At 46.4% G+C, this 16,809-nt stretch overlaps 1 long non-coding RNA gene across 2 annotated transcripts in view; it reads right to left on the bottom strand.

Moving 5' to 3' along the window:
- The window catches only part of LOC144827702 (uncharacterized), a 397,821-nt gene that overhangs the window by 306,860 nt on the left and 74,152 nt on the right, over positions 1–16,809 (bottom strand). The window lies entirely within an intron of this gene.

The raw sequence follows: 16,809 nt of genomic DNA, 5'->3' as shown, positions 1-16,809 counted from the left end.
TAAACACCATTGAGGCCATGGATGGGCTGGGATTGTGCTGATTTTATTGTTTTTTTGTCGTTTTTTTGGGCCTGCTGGTGGGGCCCTTTGCCCAGGGGTGGTGAGTGTTGCATGGGCCTAGTCTTTCTGTGGGGTGTCTTCTTGAATTTAAACATAATTGAGGCCATGGATGGGCTGGGATTGTGCTTATTTTATTGTTTTTTGTCGTTTTTGGGGGGCTGCTGGTGTGGCCTTTTGCCCAGGGGTGGTGGTGCATGGACTGAGTGTGCCTGTGGTGTGGTCTCACTCTCTTTAATGTAAACATCATGGATGGCATTGGATTGTGGTGATTTCTGGCTGTTTTTCTGTTTTTTGGGGGTGTACTGTTGATGTGGACTGGCCATGTGGGTGGTGGTGGTGGCCATCTTGAGTGCTGGCTGGTACAGGCAACATGTGCTTGGGGTGTAAGGGGCCATTTTGAGGAGAGGCAGTGTCTGAGGCCTGCACTTATTTTGCCTACTTTTCATCCATTATGCCCAGGGGTAGTGAGTGTTGCATGGGCCTAGTGTTTCTGAGGGGTGTCTTCTTGAATTTAAACACCATTGAGGCCATGGATGGGCTGGGATTGTGCTGATTTTATTGTTTTTGTCGTTTTTTTGGGCCTGCTGGTGGGGCTCTTTGCCCAGGGGTGGTGAGTGTTGCATGGGCCTAGTCTTTCTCTGGGGTGTCTTCTTGAATTTAAACATAATTGAGGCCATGGATGGGCTGGGATTGTGCTTATTTTATTGTTTTTTGTCATTTTTGGGGGGCTGCTGGTGTGGCCTTTTGCCCAGGGGTGGTGGTGCATGGACTGAGTGTGCCTGTGGTGTGGTCTCACTCTCTTTAATGTAAACATCATGGATGGCATTGGATTGTGGTGATTTCTGGCTGTTTTTCTGTTTTTTGGGGGTGTACTGTTGATGTGGACTGGCCATGTGGGTGGTGGTGGTGGCCATCTTGAGTGCTGGCTGGTACAGGCAACATGTGCTTGGGGTGTAAGGGGCCATTTTGAGGAGAGGCAGTGTCTGAGGCCTGCACTTATTTTGCCTACTTTTCATCCATTATGCCCAGGGGTAGAGAGTGTTGCATACTTGCATGTCCCTAGTCTTTCTGTGGGGTGTCTTCAATGTAAACATCATGGATGGCATGGGATTGTGCTCATTTTTCTGTGTTTTTTCGATTTTTTGGGGTGTATAACTGAACTGATGTTCCTCTGTCTTCCATTGCTTTTAGGTGCACAAGAAGACTCAAGAGAACCACCAGTGCCAGGAAGAAGTCCTGCAGCGGTGTGTGTGTGCAGCATAACGTCACGCGACGTCACGTCTGGACACAGAACCCTCTGCAACTCGTGCAACTGCTGTCTGCTGACCTGCTCTGAAGAAGATGGCCCCAAAAAAAGTAACCCGTAGCTCCTCTAGCAAGAAAGGTGCCAGTAAGGAGCAGAAGAAGCAAGTTACCAAGGACACTGGTGTGCTGCCCGCCCCTTTTTTTGGGAGTAAAAAAAAAAGTATGCCTGCAGCAGCAGCAGCGGGATCTGCTGGGGACCAAGCTGGCAGCAGCACCCCCGCTCCATTGGGCTCAGTGCCACCACCACCACCACGACGCCAACTTAAGTCCAAGCCCTTGAGTGCTGCAGAGGCAGCCAGTATAGTTGTTCAATCACCATCGACCAGTGATGTTGGCTCATCGCAAGAAAGCAGCAGCAATGTCCCTCAATCAACACAGGTTGTTGTAGCTCATCTGACGAGTGTTGAACAACCACAGCCGCAACAACAATCACATGTGCAAGTACAAGCCCAAGTACATGTGGAAGGAGAGGCAGCGCAAGGAGATGCGCAAGCAGAGGTGCATGGAGGGTCACAAGTGCCCACAATAGTTGTTCCTCCCGAAGTAGGGGCACATCAGGAAATCGACAATCAAGGCGAGGTATCATTTGAGGAAGCCACTCCTCCTGATGATCCTTCATTGTCTTCCACACCCCTAGCAAGGAAGAGATCAAGGGTGGTGTCTACATCTTCTTCAAGCACACCTCCTTCTGATGATACGGATCAAACTTGGGAACCAGCACCACAGCCGTCTGAGAGGGAGGCACACCATGATCCGACAAAGGTAGTTAAGCGTAAAAGGAAGCTCGTCCAAAGTCTCAGAGTTATGGAGTGTGATGAGTCTCAACAAGAAGTGGCGGATACTGCTGCTGATGAAGACTCTGCCAACGACGACCCAGTCATCATAAAGGTCACTGCAGCCCCAGCGGGCATGCAGCAAACAGACATTTTGACCCTAGCCCGAAGAGCTGCTGAGCGTGATGATGATGATGATGTTGTCGATGAGGAGGCAGTGGAAACACCACAATCATTGGAGTTAAGTAGTACACCAACTCGTCCCGCTTCCATATTTCTTTCTGGCAAGAAGAGACCTCCGTCAACCTCGACCTTAATTAGTGGCGGTGAAAGTGCAAAACGTACAAAAGTTGGGCAATCCAGATCCTCCACTTCATCTGGCATTAGCTTCATGACCACCACCACCAGTATCGCCGCCTCCTCCATGTCCCACAGACACTTCAAGTCCCCAGTTTGGGACTTCTTTACTGTTTGTCCAAAAAATCCAAAGTTTGCCATTTGTACCATTTGTAAGCAAGCAGTTAGTCGTGGTAAGCCAGGTACCAACTATGGTACCGGAGGCCAGAGAGGTCATCTTAGGAGACAGCACACTGTCAAATGGTTTGCGCACCTAGATGCGATCAAGAAAGGCCGAATTCAAGGAAACGTTGATGTTTCATCTGATGATGACGAGCAGGAAGAAGACGTGTCAAACACTTCCCTTACACCCAGTACCCCTGTCAGCAGCACACCCAATGTGAGGCACACTAAGAGTGTTGGAGCGAGTGAGACACCAACGCACAAAAGTTCACCAGCGAGCAAAATTGGGTCAACGAAGTCATTCTCAGCCCGTAAATGCTTGGTCCAGGGCAACATTAGAACAATGCTTACTTCAGACGTGCCATATGAACGCAACCACCCACTGACGCGTCTGTATAACACTAAGCTGGCTAAAATGCTAGCTGTGGTCTACCTTTTTCTTTTGTAGAAGCGGTAGGTTTTCTTGAATTAGTGGCAACGCTCTGCCCTAAATGGAAGGTTCCGAGCCGGTTCTATTTTGCCAGAGTTGCGGTTCCAGCACTACATGAAGATGTGCTGGAGGCGATTGGGGCAGCTTTGCAGAAGAGTGCTGTTCACACAATACATCTGACAACAGACATGTGGACCAGTGGCGCAGGCGCTGATTACATGTGCATCACTGCACACTGGGTCTCTTTTTCAGGTGTTAAAGCAAAGCTAAACGCAGGTGTTGACCAGGACAACGTTTTCAAAGCTGCTCGGAAACATGCAACACTAGCCATGTTTGGCTTGGAGAAAAGTCACACAGCAGAAAACCTTTTGGAAGAGTTTAACAAAAAGGTCTTGAAAATGCTATCCCCCCTAAAACGCAAGATTGGTTATGTTTCCACGAATAATGGCGCCAATGTAGTTAAGGCCATGTTGAAGGGTGACCATTTTAGAGTGCCGTGTTTGGCGCACTGTATCAACCTGGTAGTTCAAAAATTCTTGAGTGATAAACAGAGTCCAGCGTTCGAGGTAATGGCCACCTGCCGCAAAATGTGCAACCATTTCAGCCATTCTTTTAAGGCCCGGAAGCATCTGCGGAGACTGCTACTTCAACGTGGAATGCCAGTGAAAGCACTCATCCAGGAGGTGGCAACACGTTGGAACTCAACCTTCTACATGCTTGAGCGTCTGTATGAGCAGTATACGGTACTCGATCACTATTTCTTCACAGAGGCTACATCTCAGAAGGAGGACATGCGGATGGGTGCGGCGCAATGGGACATAGTTAAAAGCCTAACAGACATGCTTCGTCCTTTTGAGTTCTTCACGCGTGCAGTCAGCCAGGAGGACTGTAATTTGGGAAAAGCTATCCCATTGTTGTGCATGCTGGAGCACCAACTGTTGGCGGTGTCTTCTGAGTTTGAAAAAGATGAAAAAAAAAAAGACCATTTTATTTTGTCTGAGAAATTATTAGAGCGCCTACGTGGTGATGAACGTCTTAAAATGATCAACTCAGAACAGCATTACATTTGTGCTACTATTCTGGATCCACGCTACAAAAAGGCGCTGGAAGACGAAGCATTCTTTCCTTTTGCTGATGCAGATGTTCAAAAGTACAAACATTGGTTAGCCTGGTCAGCCAAGAGGTTTGAAAAAGAACGGCAGGTTATTGAAGGAGAAGCCAGTACATCAGCATCAGCATCAGCAGGCCATCCCCAGTCACAAGAATCCACTTCTGCACCTGTGGCTGAAGTGACCTCTCAGCCGTTAAAGACACCGGCAACTGGATCATCTGCACCACACACAACAAAAACAGTGGCTGCTGTAGAGGATTGGCTAAGTTTGCTTGGGTATGGTTCTCGAAAAAAAGTCACAGGCACAGCAAAAAGTAAGCAAAGTGGAGGAACCGCTGATGACCTTGAGTCGATGGTGCAGGACTATCTGAATGACTCAACAGAGGTCTTTCTTAATGATGAGCCATTGCAGTATTGGCATGGCAAAAAACAATTGTGGCCACAGCTCTCCAACCTGGCTATAAACTATTTGTCTTGCCCACTCGCAAGTGTGTCTTCTGAACGTGTTTTCAGTGCTGCTGGTGGCATTGTAACTCCCAAACGGAGCCGCCTCTCGCCCAAAAATGTGGAGCGGCTGACAATGATCAAGATGAATCAGCACCTCATACCACCAGATTACAAAGTACGAGAAAGCACGCCGCATGAAGACGAGGAGGACGGCAACATAGATGAGGGGATTTGTTCTCTGTTCGGTGGCACTGACCTCATCCAGCCTGAATTCGCAGAGTATGATGACGAAATCTTGTTCTTATTCCCTGACACCGAGCCCTGAAAATGAGACAATCAATCAAGAACTTTCTTTTTCGTCCTCATTCACTTTTATTCCTGTGTGCTTTGTGTCTCTCTTTCTTTGTTTTGCACAGTTAATTTAATTCAAACTTTAATCACCTAATCCCAAAAACAAGACCATCATCAGAACTGTCTTCACTTGTTTGCTTATTGATTTGAAGGTGCCGCAGTCTACATTCCTCAGGTTCACAAGTTCTGAAGAACATGCTCCTCTATCCTCCTCCTCCAGAATGCGATTTCCCTCAAAGCAGAGTGCTGGATTACGCCCAATGAAGAAAGACTCAGCACTTGTGGGGGTGTTGTACTTCTTTGCGGGTGAATTGACAGATTTGGGCCCATTGCTGTGAAGCTCTAATAATGGACAAAAGTGTTTTGGACCAAATATGAGGTGGAAATTTCTTGCCGTTTTTGCTGACTTGCTTGCCTTTGAGGTGCTCTTTGGCGGGGTTCCGGGTGTTTGTGGGTAATTTTTGGTGTCTGGGAGCACTGCTGCGACAGTCTAATCTTGATTGCATTTGCTTTTCAGGAAATCCGTGGTGGAAAACAGGAGTTATGATGATTGATGATGATGATGACCTAGCTGCACAGCGCCGCGTTTGGACCGAAGGCCGAGAGATATTGTAAGTATGAGATTGAGCTTTTTCGCTGTTTGGGGGTGTTGTCGGGTGGTTTTTTCCGGGTGGGTTGGCGGGTCTTGCCTGGGGCATTCCTGGGAAGGTCTAATACCGGATAGAAGTGTTTTGGACAAAATCCTGAAGGAACAGCCTTTTTTTTGCTATTTCTTCTGTCATCTTGCTCAATGTAGCGTTTTGGGGGGCTTCCTGCTGTTCGTGGGTGGGTTGCGGCCGGGGTCTCTGTCGAAGCACTGCTGCGACAATCTAATCTTGATTGCATTTGCTTTTCAGGAAATCCGTGGTGGAAAACAGGAGTTATGATGATTGATGATGATGATGACCTAGCTGCACAGCGCCGCGTTTGGACCGAAGGCCGAGAGATATTGTAAGTATGAGATTTAGCTTTTTCGCTGTTTGGGGGTGTTGTCTGGTGGTTTTTTCCGGGTGGGTTGGCGGGTCTTGCCTGGGGCATTCCTGGGAAGGTCTAATACCGGATAGAAGTGTTTTGGACAAAATCCTGAAAGAACAGCCTTTTTTTTGCTATTTCTTCTGTCATCTTGCTCAATGTAGCGTTTTGGAGGGCTTCCTGCTGTTCGTGGGTGGGTTGCGGCCGGGGTCTCTGTCGAAGCACTGCTGCGACAGTCTAATCTTGATTGCATTTGCTTTTCAGGAAATCCGTGGTGGAAAACAGAAGTTATGATGATTGATGATGATGATGACCTAGCTGCACAGCGCCGCGTTTGGACCGAAGGCCGAGAGATATTGTAAGTATGAGATTGAGCTTTTTCGCTGTTTGGGGGTGTTGTCGGGTGGTTTTTTCCGGGTGGGTTGGCGGGTCTTGCCTGGGGCATTCCTGGGAAGGTCTAATACCGGATAGAAGTGTTTTGGACAAAATCTTGAAGGAACAGCCTTTTTTTTGCTATTTCTTCTGTCATCTTGCTCAATGTAGCGTTTTGGGGGGCTTCCTGCTGTTCGTGGGTGGGTTGCGGCCGGGGTCTCTGTCGAAGCACTGCTGCGACAATCTAATCTTGATTGCATTTGCTTTTCAGGAAATCCGTGGTGGAAAACAGGAGTTATGATGATTGATGATGATGATGACCTAGCTGCACAGCGCCGCGTTTGGACCGAAGGCCGAGAGATATTGTAAGTATGAGATTTAGCTTTTTCGCTGTTTGGGGGTGTTGTCGGGTGGTTTTTTCCGGGTGGGTTGGCGGGTCTTGCCTGGGGCATTCCTGGGAAGGTCTAATACCGGATAGAAGTGTTTTGGACAAAATCCTGAAGGAAACACCAGTTTTGGCACTTTTTGTAAGTTAGGGTTCGTTAGGGTTAGCCCTAGCAGCAGGATTGCATGTGTTTCGGGGGGTTCTATTGCAACGCAGTTCTGGTGTTGTAGAGCACTGTTGGAGCGATGCTGGCTATGGATACTTTTGCTTGCTTGCAAGTGGTTTGAATACAATCCACGGTCTGTATTTGGGCCTACTGTTACTTTCAAAGTACGTTTTGTAACCATTTTTCTGCTAGGCATCGTTTTTGGAGATCTGATTGGGGTTCTTCTACATTTTTGCGACTGGCTTTAGTAAGGGTCTTGGTGGGAGCATTGCTGGGAAGGTCAAATTTTGTTCTAAAACACAGTTTACAGTACACCTACCTTGAGGGGAAAGATCCGCTATAATATTTTGGCCATACTTATTTATCCTTAAAAAGGTGACTCAGGCAGAGCACGCAATTTCAAAAATATTGTACTGTCTATTAGGGAAATCAAAGTGTCACATTTTGAACCACACAGCGTACATACCTTTTATTTATTTATCAGTGGTATTGTAATAGCACTTTCTGTTTTCCGTTCAATAATTACAGGCCGGGTTTCAGTCAACATCCGCCAGGCAGGCAGTGGACAGGGTGTCTTCTGTCAGTGGTCACCAACATTGATGGACGAAGCGTCAGCTGGAATGGAGGAGTGCCGCCAATAAGAGGAATTGTTTGCTGCATGCAACTTACTTACCAAATTCAAGGACAACTCCAACAACATACGCAATACAGATACAGTATCCATTGTTTTATTCTATGAGTGTGACTGCATGTGCTTAGCTTTACTTTGTAACCAAAGATTGTCTTTATCTTCAATTATTGTTTGTCCATGCTCTGCTTTTCTTTTCTTCTCTCAACAAAACCTACCCAAAAAGAAACCCCCATTCCCATCCATTTTACAAACCCTAACCCTCTTCCCCCGGGCTGTGTTGTTTTGCTTGATGTCTGACTAAAATGGCATCAATAATTCCACACACTTGCTGGGGAGGATAAGGTCATAGCAACAGGCTGGTGAAGGAATACGAGGATATCTTCTAGACTTACTCAGCTTCAGTACTATATCTTCTAGTAGTAGTAGCCAATGTCAAATAAATTCAACGCAAGTACTAGTTATACTTGCAAGCAAATACTTTACCATTTGTTAGGCTACATTATGGCACTGTTCTGTCTGTCACCTGCAATATTCTCGATCGTACCGTAACCGTTGTAATGCTACAGTAAGGACAAACAAGGTTTCGTTTTCTTTTTTTCCATAGGCATGCAACTGCCACTGTGTCACACCACTAGTACCACCGCAATGAGGAAATGTCACCCGCCCAGGATTGACAACGTTAATCCCCATTTCACGTGGAGCCAGCCCTGGGCCTAGCCCTAATTTCTAACACAAATTACAGGTAAGATAAGCGTTTGGTGGGAGGTAGTATAATGGAGTATTATTTCGGAGTAGACAAGAGATTGACGGTTGTACTACTAAAGTCCTACGACTGTTCAGGAAAACAAAGTTACTGTTACACCCCCGCCCCCCACCCACCAGACTGAAAAGCAGTAAAAAACAGGTATGGTCAGATAAAGTTTAAAAATATATTTATGTAGCCCTAACAAAATAATCTCCCTCACCCACCCTAACCCCAAAGATTGTCTTTGAAACGTCCCAAAACGATCCCAACTCCCAAATCCCACCCCCCAAAAGTCTATAAAAAAAGGGCAAGGGACACTCCACTACTGGAGGGTGCTGGTGCTGGTGCATTTTGCGGCATGGGCATCATACTCCTTGCGGAGGGTGGCAAGCTCGGAGCGGAGGCCCTTAACCAAGTTCTTATACTTCAGGACCTCCTGCTCCAGGTTGGACATTCGGACTCGTAGGCGGTGTTGGCGTTCCTTGCAGCTCCTGTGGGGGGCAGCTGGTATTTCTGTTGCTTGGCGGTGGCGGTTGTCTTTGTTAGCCCGGCTCGGTCCCGCTGGCTTAGTCACGGAGGAGGATGCAGTGGTCACAGTCGAGGATGTTGTTGTTGCCCCGCTCGACTGCGTGTCCTCCTCCTCCTCCAGGGCCACCAGCCGCCGATATTCGGCGACAGTGGCCTCCAGCCTCCGTTGCCGGGCCATTCTAGCCTGCTCCCTCCGTGTTGTTGATTTGGAAGGAGCAACTATATGAAGAAAGAAAGACATAGTCTGTAACCAATGCTCCTTAGCATTAATAACACAAAGTGATTGAGCCGAAAGTTGGGTCACAGGACAAGTAGCAAATTGAAAGCACAGTACATAACTATTGAGGACAGTATCTATGTAACCTCCCACTTCTGCATCCTTGCTCTAACATTAGTGGTAGTTTAAAGAACAAATTCTATGACCACTATGGACTTCCATTACAGTCGACTATGACAGTACACCAGTCTTATTCTTCTTCTTCTCTCTTGTTTAGGGAAATTGGTACGTTATCTTATGCAAGCCGGCAGAATGACATGGACAGCACAGTGAACTTGCACCCGAGAAAAAAAGTTGCACACCATGATGAGTGAGACAGACTTGCGTTACTGTACCGGTCCAGTACATGCAGGTGGTGAAGCTATTACTTTTCTATTACGGGTGGCACTGAGAATACTCTGTTACAAGGGCTACTGCTTAATTAATTTACCTTTCACCCTACAGTGCAAATGAGTACTAGAAAAGGAAAATGAAGAAGCTAACTAATTTGATTATCTATCACTTCACATGGGACGTATTTGATGACATATGGGATGACTTTAGGTGCTTTGCTTAATATTGAGTGAACAGTGATACACCCACACATGAATGACGTACTACAAGTAAACTAAAGTTATTAAGAGAGGTACGGAGTGTCCACCGTAATAACCAGATATATGCTGTGATTGCAGACGCAATACAAAGTACTGCTACTATTCATGGTAGTATTGGACACATTTACAATTTCTTTTCCTTGCCTTCCCTGCACTGGAACGGACGTGCGGGTGCGGTGGTACATGCTCTTCAAGGTAACACTTACTTCATCTGGCGACCATCTACTCTCTCTAGATACACATGTGCTATCTAAGAGTCAGAGAATACCATGCTCCAGGCATCCATTCAGTCAAAGTATACGCACACATACAGTTTCTGTTTCACCCACCCAGGCTGCTGTCCTCCCACCCATCCTTGCTTCATCATTGACCCAGCCATGCACCATACCATATTCTTTCCTTCCCAGCCACCTCGGGGGCCAAGCAAACACATATCGTTCTTCTTTGCCAGCCATCATACAAGTTCGCGTCCCACTTACTTACACCCTTCTTTCGCTTTTCGTTCATCCCATCCATCACGTTCGTCTAAGAACTTATTGGGATTCTTCTCACCAAAAACTTCACAGCTAAGTCGAAGTACATTTCGAGGAGGCTACTACCTGGTTGATTTGTAATACACCCGTGCAGAAAGCACACTATGCAGTCTTCAATCTCAATAAGTAAGGAATATATAGCTTACCTGTTTCCGCCACCACCGTTTGAACCCCCACAGGACCGTCCGCCGGCTCTTGCCCCGCCTCCTCCCCAGAGTCCGCCGAGTCCTCGCCCAACACAGCCACCTCCGCGCTGGCCCCGTCACCAGATGTTACACCTACAAAGTACATTTAAGAATGTTAGAATACACCACTCACTACTATATAATATTTGGTCTAGGAGAAATGTTAAAAAAACTGAATACAATATAATAATTTGTGACTGTCTACTCCAAAGTAAAAATGTCCCATTTTCCAGGGAAGGCTGTTGTCTTGCTGCACTTTTATGCACAACTGATGAATGCTTGCTTTTGATTTTTAACACGCACCACTTTTTCTCCTAACAGACAGAAGCTTGACTCCTAAGAACACGACCAGGATCAAGTTCAAACCAGGTGAGAGCTCGGCTCGACCACAAGAAATGTGTCCAATTAATCGTCAGCACTAACCACTTTTCCGTTTTCAGTTAAATAGATTTATGACAAAGTAGATTTTAATAAATGTGTTTACTTTTAATAAAGCTTTTAAACTTAAATAGACTCTGTGGTTTTTGTTCCTCCAGACTAGAGTGGATGAGCTAAAGGTTTTGGAATTTTTGCAAGCATGAGTGCCTCTGACACTTCTTGACTGTGCTGTGACTCCGTACTCTCTTGTCCTGCGTACGATAATCTAGAGATCATTGGGGATCAATAATCGGTGACTTCGGGAGCTGAATGACTCTGCTACACTATCTAGTCAGTAAGGAGACAGTGCATAGAGCTATTGCTGAATAGAATGGGAGTCCAATGGAATTGCCAAATGTCCAATCTTAGTTAGCTACACAGACAGACTAATAAGAATAGTCTAGTAATACCACAGGGAGTCATATTCGAGGCAGGATAAGAATTTATATCCAGTCTACAAGAAGATCAAAGACGATTTAGAAAAAATCGAATGAGGAACGCTAGGAAAAAATAGGTACTCTTTATTAAAATGTAAACTTACTGGGGCCAGCAAAGGAGCCCTCGCATGCCCGATCCTGGCCTGCATCCTCAGCACCCTCCTCCTGTGTCCTCTTGCCCTTGGGGGGAGCTGATGTACAACATGAAAGAAAGAAAAACCAGAAAACATGGATGAGATTTTTCAACCAAATCAAACATTTCAAAAGAACAATAACAAAATATTTTGGAGAAATAGCAAATAGATAGACAACTATTCCACTGGATCTATCTCATGTGGTATACTACGTTATTCGTATTGCCTGATTTGCGGAACGTTGACTTAGAAAGTTCCTATGTAACTCAATAAACAGACTACTAAAGAGGTTTGCCTAGGCCTGGCACTGCAGGCAGCAGTCCGCAGCACGCGAAGTGACAGACAAAGTCCATCCTGCTTGCAGATCAGTGAATACTCAAACTATCAATCCACCCACCACCGCCACTATTTCTTCTTATAGCCATGTGTCTAAAGGAAGGACTGGACTTCAGTCTATTGGGGCTGATTTAGAAGTCCCTTGCGGCTCATTTTCCTCCATTGTTGCGTGCCTTTTGTGACGCAGCGGCAGAACAAAAGACTCGCCATGGTGTTGGTGCGGCGTATATATTAAAAAAAACACATATGGGCATATGGGCGATGCATCACGTTGTAAAGCCCTGCGCCATCAGGGGGCGTTCCGGCGCAAGGGAGGGCGTACCTGCGCAGGAACGAATCCTAAAAGTGGCTGAGGGAAATCTACAAGATGTCAATCAGTCACTTTTAGGACAATGATGCATGACTCAAACCCTGCGCGCTTGAAGCCGACGTACGGCTTGATGCAGCATTGGGGAGATAGGGTACCCCAGAGCATTGCTGGAGCTGCGCCATCGTTGGCACGCAACTCCAGCAATGCGCTGCCTTCACGGCACAGATGCGTAAGGCTTCTGTGACGTTTTGGGCCAATGGGTGGTGGTGGCATGGCACACAATTACTGCCGCATCCCTGCTACTTTGCAGGGATGCGCCGGTAATTGAAAATATGACCCTTAGTGTCTAGCATTACGCAGTTCTTATCTTTACACTACACTCATACATAATTTCTCAGGCCAATGAAATGCTTCTGAACACAACATACAAAACAAAGAAGCATAGTAGCAAGCAAGGCTACTGAGAAGGAGAGCAGTGCACCTGAAATGCATAGAAGATTTTGAAATATAATTTACCTCAATGTAATCGGCAGCATTATTGCTCTTGGTAAAGAACAAAGATTTGCAAATAACAGAGCCGGATAAAACAGAGTAGTAAATGAATAGCTACTACTACTCACCAAGCCCGGGGACCTCTACGCCGAGCGCGTCCAGCAAGTCCCGTTCCCGGTCCATGACATCGGTCCAGCGGTGGGTGGCCTAGTTATATGTGCGCCGGACCCCAGAGAGCTTATACATGGCCCGGCACACCTTCTCCCACCGCTTGCGGCGCTCCCGGATGCCATAGCCAGTCGCGATCTTGCCGCCTCCCAGGATCGTCTTGGGGAGGCGGCGCTGGACGTGGAAGATGAGTGCCGCCACTTCCTCCGCGCTGAAGATCTCCCGCGGGACCACTTGCTCCCCCCTCAAACGCCCGCACGGGAGCCGGGCACGGGGTGCGGGACCCTTCCCCTTCTCAGGGTGCTTCCCGGCTCCCTTTACCATGGTCTGGGCAGAAATACAGTTAAATGATAAACAAGAAATAGAATAGTGAAGAAGAAAAGAAAAGAGTTTAAAAAAGTAGTTTAAAAGTAACTAAAAGCAGCAGAAAACACAAAAATATAGAGCTAGAAAAATAGAGGGATAGATAATAAGTAAAATTAGATCAAATAAACTTCAAACAAGCAAAGGATGGCAGAGATTGAGAGAGGATAGAGAAAGCATGCCCAGAACCATAGCAATGAATGAGAAACAAGATGGCCGCGCCCGTTCACGACCGCGTGGGTAAGTTTGCGCGAGATTTTCCTCGCGAGCACGCGCGAAATTGTACTAGCGAGCAGCACACTTTGTGAGATTACACATAGCGGCCGGAAACGGAATTACGTCACGCAAACAAGATGGCCGCGCCCGTGTACGACCGATAGGGTAACTTGGCAAACGTATAGCTAGAAGCGCCTCGCGAACACGCGCAAGATCACGCGAACATACACGTCGCAAAAAAAACAATTTTGTATTCGCACGCATTCGCGGCTTCCGAAATCGATCTCGCACGGATTCGCGCCCCAAAAAACGCGCGAAATTGCAGAAAAAACGATTTTAGCTAAACTGAAAGCAATGAGCAGGTGCAAAAGTTTAAACTTAACATTAGTAACATTCAAGGTAGTGCTTCCTGAGGGGCCCCTCCAGAGTTTGCAACTATTCTATGACCCTGCTATGACCCAAACAGCAGGCTCATAGAATAGCTACAAGTAGACCATAAAGGTCCTGTGAAAAAAAATTTCACTGCAACAAAAAGCAAATTACAGATAAGGAAGGAAGCAGGTGCCAGCCAGACTGGAACTTTCAAAATTACTGACACATTAATGACCCACAAATTAATTGATGGCAGTTGAAGAAGGGCAGGTGTGCTTGCTTTTTTCAACCACGATAATCTACAGTGATAAATAAACCTAATGGGTGGCAGTGAGGATGTACCAGAGGGTGGCATGGGTGTCCCAGAGGGTGGCAGTGGTGAAACAGAGGGTGCTGTGAACCTGTGATGATAAACCAGACGTAGAAACAACATAGTCGCGGCCGTTGCGAGCCGAAAAGTAAGTTCGCAATTGCGAACTTGTCCCAAAATCGGCGCGAACGCGCGCCAACACAAAAAACGGGAAAATCCGCAAATCCGCTACAGTTCGCGTATCTTCACGGATTGCGAATCCAAAATCCGCAATTTCGCGTACGCGAGATCCGCTATATCCGCCCATGCTTACTGGTAGGGCAGTTCTGCTGGTTTTTTTTGTAGGGCCTCTAGGGCACCAGGGTTCATTTTTATTTTGGTGATCCGCCCCATGGTCATGGGTCATTCCCCTTCCTTTATGGGAGGATGATTGTTGCCTTTTCTGCCCTCTTTGAGTGGCAGAGTAGCAGTCCCATCTGTTCCCAAGGGGGGCAGAAGCCAGTAGACACCAGCATTTGTTTAAATTTTTGTCTTGTTGGGGGTGGCCTCAAGGGCAAGGGTTGCTCCCCTATTGATGTTATACTGTTAGGCCCACCTACCCCTTAACTTGGCATGTTGGACTAGTGTATTTTTTGTGTATGTGATTCTAATGTTTTTTTTTTCTTCTTTTTAAATCTAGTCTAAAGCTTTTGATTCCTGTTTGCGGTTTCGACAGTGGTTGTTCTGCAGTTTTGTGTATTTACATTTTTGTAGGTAAGAAAATTATTTTTGTCGTATGTACTCCAAATGAGTAATATTGCAATGTTTTATATTTTTTTTTGTAAGTGGTGTCTTAGTGGCATTTAGTTAGTGTTTTGAGCATGAACATTTTTGTGATGTGTTTTGCATTGTCTTATGTCTATTTTTTTTCTCTTTCTTTTTTAGTGGTATATTGTTGATCCATACTGTGTCAGTGCAGACTACGTGGTGGTGAGTTTAGTTGCTTCTGGCAAGTGAGTGGTATTGCTTTGCACTGTGTAGTTATTTTTGATGGAGGTGAATTTTGTTCATTGCTTATTCCAAAGGCCTGTGACTAGGATGACCCCAAAACAGTAGAATTCTCTGTGCTTTATCTGTCAATCCCGAACGCTCCAATTTCTTAAAAATACATTTATGGCCTGTTCTGCTTTGGCCCACCCACTCAAGTGAGGTATCATTTTACTCGGGAGAACAAGGGGAACGCTGGGTGGTAGGACATTTTTGCCGGCACGGAGATCCCACGCAAAAATGTATTGAAAAGTGTTTTTTTTACCTAATTTTAAGGTTTGCAGGGAATTCTGGGTAGGAATACAAAGGGGGACCAACGCATGACATACCTCCCTGGATTCACCCGGTTGTCTAGTTTTCAGAACTGTTTGGGTTTGGTAGTTTCCCAAGTTTTCCCCCGAGCCCCAGGCCAAAAACTCAGGTGCACCCCCCCAAAAAATAAGGTGGTTTTGCTATAGGTTATTTTTAAGTCTCCACTGTACGATTTGGGCCTTTTCCTGTTGCAGCCACTATGCCTACCCACGCAAGTGAAGTACCATTTTTATCGGGAGACCTGGGGGAATGCTGGGTGGGTAGAAATTTGTTGATCCACGCAGATTCCAAAACTTTCCACCACAGAAATGTGAGGAAAATGCGTTTTTTTTGTCAATTTTTTAGCTTTGCAAGGGATTCTGGTAACCTGGTGGGAGGCAGTTGAGTTACCCCATCCTGAATTCCCCTGGGTGTCTAGTTTTCAAAAATGTATAGGTTTGCTAGGTTTCCTAGGTGCCGGCAGAGCTAGGATTAAAAAATGAAAGGTAGACACTTTGCCAAAAAAGGGCCAGTTTTCACTGCGAAATGGAGGTGCGACCACGTTGCGTTTTGCGCTGTTTCCTGTCGCAGGCACTAGCCAGACCCAGGCAAGTGAGGTACCATTTTTCTCGGGAGACCTAGGGGAACGCGGGGTGGGTGAAAATTTGTTGATCCACGCAGATTCCAGAACTTTCCACCACAGAAATGTGAGGAAAATGTGTTTTTTTTGTCCATTTTTTAGTTTGCAAGGGATTCTAGGTAACAGAACCTGGTGGGAGGCAGTCGAGTCACCCCATCATGAATTTCCCTGGGTGTCTAGTTTTCACAAATGTATAGGTTTGCTAGGTTTCCCTAGGTGCCGGCAGAGCTAGGGTTCAAAAACAACAGGTAGGCACTTTGCCATAAAAGGGCCAATTTTGACTGCGAAATTGAGGTGCGACCACGTTGCGTTTTGCGCCGCTTCCTGACGCAGGCACTAGGCAGACCCAGGCAAGTGAGGTACCATTTTTCTTGAGAGACCTGGGGGAACGTGGGGTGGGTGGAAATCTGTTGATCCACGCAGATTCCAGAACTTTCCACCACAGAAATGTGAGGAAAATTTGGTCTTTTTTGTCAGTTTTTAGCTTTGCAAGGGATTCTGGGTAACAGAACCTGGTAGAAGGCAGTCGAGTCACCCCATCTTGAATTCCCCTGGGTGTCTAGTTTTCAAATATGTATAGGTTTGCTAGTTTTCCTAGGTGCCGGCAGAGCTAGGGTTCAAAATTGAAAGGTAGGCACTTTGCCAAAAAAGGGCCCGTTTTCACTGCGAAATTGAGGTGCGACCACGTTGCGTTTTGCGCTGTTTCCTGTCGCAGGCACTAGGCAGACCCAGGCAAGTGAGGTACCATTTTTCTCGGGAGACCTGGGGAAAAGCTGGGTGGGTAGAAATTTGTTGATCCACGCAAATTTCAGAACTTTACACCACAGAAATGTGAGGAAAATGCATTTTTTTGTCAATTTTTTAGCTTTGCAAGG

The sequence above is a fragment of the Lissotriton helveticus genome, chromosome 4_1 (genome assembly GCF_964261635.1).
Source record: "Lissotriton helveticus chromosome 4_1, aLisHel1.1, whole genome shotgun sequence".
Taxonomy (NCBI): Eukaryota; Metazoa; Chordata; class Amphibia; order Caudata; family Salamandridae; genus Lissotriton; species Lissotriton helveticus.
The sequence above is the reverse complement of the archived record's forward strand: the minus strand, read 5'-3'. Positions and strand labels throughout refer to the sequence as shown.